Genomic DNA, 3,196 nt, shown 5'->3' with positions numbered 1-3,196 from the left:
TTTCAAATGTCCGTTGTTTTTTGCCCACATTTCTCTACCTCTCTTTCTTTCAGTGGGAAACAACTCAAAAGGTATACTGAGCTTTTGATCTGTCTTCTAAGAATTGAAATGTTACACAGTCCAAGTGCAGCTTCTAAAGAATTTTTAAACATACTGATTATGTACTTTAAAGGGAATAAATTTATATACCAATGCTGAAAAGAGAACGTCATCTGTTAGGTCGGCTGGATTTTCTGTCTTACTTGAAAGCACCACATTTATGCAGATACATGGACTGGGAGTAAGCAACTGGTGGCTTTTTCCTCCCTCACCAACTTCTTTAAATCAATCCCTTAACTTCAAGCCAACTAGTACACGGACACTGAATTAAAAACAAACAAAAAATACTTCCTTGTGAGGTGTTGTGGGTTGGCCCTAGCCAACTTCTTGTCTTCCTCCCCACAGTATGGCGAGACATAGTATGGTGTGGGGAGACAGAGATGGAGATAAACCAAGACTACATTTCTTAGGTTTCTTTGATGTTAGTTTTTTCTTTTTAAGGTTTCAAATGTACTCTACCTCTTCAATTATTCTGTCATGAGTATAGTAAGAGTTGCTTAGATGACAAGTTGGTTTTGAAAAAATTCTGCATTACAGCAACTGTAATGGTTACTGATGTTTTCACTCCTTTGTGGTGACTCCACCAACAGAGGACAGGTTCCATTCTAGTCCAATCTGTGTGACCCTAAATATCCGCACAACACAGAAAGTGGTTCTGCTGGCTGGCACAGTGTTACCTTATTTATCGAGAAAATCCAGTATTTTATGTGGCTCTGTCTTACCATAATTTGTTCAATGCTTCTATTCTTGAGATCCTTAGTATATTCCTGGCCAAGGGAAACATCACGAAGGTGTGATAGGACTGCATTTGATTGCAGCTGCTGGTGTATTTCACTGCAAGAAATCCTGGTAGGAACTCAAATGCTCTGCTCAGAAACTTCTAGATTCATCTTGTATTATCAGTTTATTATAAAGGATACATTTCAGGAAAAGCCAAATGGAAGAGAGGGATGGTATAAGGTATGGGGGTGGAAGAGCTTCCACACCGTCTTGGGTGCACCCCTTCCTCCTAGTACATCAATGTGTTCACCAACCTGGAAACTCCACTGCTGGGTTTCTTGATACTTACTAGGTTTTGTCAATTATATGTAATGATGTGATATTTGAAAAGCAGGAAAAACACGGAGACATTTTATATATTTGACCTGTTTTGTTTCCGTTGATAATCGGTTGTACTGATGTGAATTTTTTTCTGCACCATTTTTAAAACTTTTCTGCAGAGTTTTCGTGTCTATTTTCTAGCTTCTTGGGTTTTGAGGAACATTTTACAGCCAGCTCTGGAGGCCCAGTATGGAGCTCACTTCTCCAACTCTTCCAGCAATGTTAAAATTACCTAATCCTCTGTTAAGTTACTTTCTACTCAAAATACCGAAACTAGTTTTGGTTTTCTATACTAAACCTTGTCTGATACACATCTCATGTCCTTCTCAGCTTAAAAATGTCAATACCTAACCACTCTTTATGGGAAATTATCCAAATAATCAGCATCGTGTTGAAAGGGATGTATTATGACGAATTCCTGACAATTACAGATGTATCTTTTATTTTTCCAAAAATCTGCTTTCTTCTTTCCTAAATTCACTTATTCACAATCCAGTATATTTAGCACAGATACCTTTTCTTAGATCTCTTTCAATTTGTTTATTGCCATCTACCTTTCTTCAAATTCTCATTCTAATCCTACACATATATGATAAACCTCCTATGATGATTTAACCAGAATTAATCTTTTTCTTTCGTAGTTAAACTGATCTAGCACTGTGTTTCTTTTGGATCATGGGAACCTTTCCAACATCTGAACACTGATTATTCTATCGTCCAATTTGTATCATTTATTTACCCCAAATTCGAATACTTAACTATGAGCAAGTCACTGAGCTAGACACTAGAAATATGAAAATACAGTCGTTGTCTTAATGAACCTTATGTCTTATTAGGCTAGATAATCATTAAACAAATAGACCCCAAATAAACATCGAAGTGTCAGCTTTGGTAAGTTTTATAAAGAAAAGCACTGCACGCCTATTTAAGAGAACTTATGTGGTTTGAGAGTTAGGGAAAGCTGGAGTATCAGTGCAGGCGACACGTAAAGGATGCTCAGACACTGAATGGAGTGGGGGAGAACACCGGCAACACGGCGTGTCAGCAAGGCTTTTGCTGAACCAGCACTCAATACAGAAATGGAGCCCCTGGCCCTGCTAGGGAGCCTTCCTCTCTGAGTGATTCTAATGAAGCCTCCCTCTCACTTTGTTTTGCAGGTGGAGGAACGATTTTTTCCTGTATGGAATTACAGAGAACACGCTTCCCTTTCCGCAGGGCTCACCACAACCATGCCTTCAACTGCGTCTCTCCTACTTCTCAGTTTACACACACACACACACACACACACACACACACACACACACACACAGAGACGGGGCAATGGTTGTATGAACTATGGACAAAATAATGCATTTATTGCCTACTTACCAGGGGCCAGGTACTTTTATATTTATTTACATCCATATTGGCCCTTAATCTTCACAATAGCCATATGAAATATTTAAAAAGGAGGACCCTAAAGCATAGAAAACATTGAGTACTTACTAAATGGTAGATATAAGCACCACTGAGCATTGACTACGTGCTAAGTAGAACTGTTTAAGGACTACTTTCATGGTTACTACTATTCCCATTTTCCTGAGGGACTGAGAGGTGGAGAGACCGACTTGCTCCTGGTTCACCAGCCGCCTGGCTAGATCTGGGTCTGAAGCAGGCTGAGTCAAGGCAGTACTGTGCTACTCACTACTCTGGAGCCCTCTGGGGCTAGGTCTGATCCCTTAGCAAGTTCTGCAGAGAGGATTCTGATGTCCATTTGGGCGTTATCTCTTTAGAAAGTGGGAGTTTAGTACTTCCTCATTTTCAGCTTTGGGATCTAGTCACTAATTATGGGACAACCAGAAAATTCCCATTCACCATCCTGTCATACATGTGAAATGTCTTCCATTTTTTGACAAACTTCATCTGTCTCTTCTAGGGTCATATATGCTGAGATATGCACACAATTTACTATTAATAGTAATTAAAATACAATTAGGGTTTACATTGCTTCAAATGT

The 3,196-nt window shown here is 39.2% G+C and overlaps 1 pseudogene; it reads right to left on the bottom strand.

Annotated features, from left to right (window-relative positions):
• Positions 1-648: 648 nt before the first annotated feature.
• Positions 649-883, bottom strand: LOC123789610 (cytochrome c oxidase subunit 7B2, mitochondrial-like; annotated as a pseudogene).
• Positions 884-3,196: the final 2,313 nt, after the last annotated feature.

The sequence above is a fragment of the Ursus americanus genome, chromosome 3 (assembly GCF_024610735.1).
Source record: "Ursus americanus isolate L20-20 chromosome 3, mUrsAme1.1.p, whole genome shotgun sequence".
In the NCBI taxonomy this organism is placed as follows: Eukaryota; Metazoa; Chordata; class Mammalia; order Carnivora; family Ursidae; genus Ursus; species Ursus americanus.
Note: the sequence above shows the minus strand (reverse complement) of the source record. Positions and strands in the feature narration are given on the sequence as shown.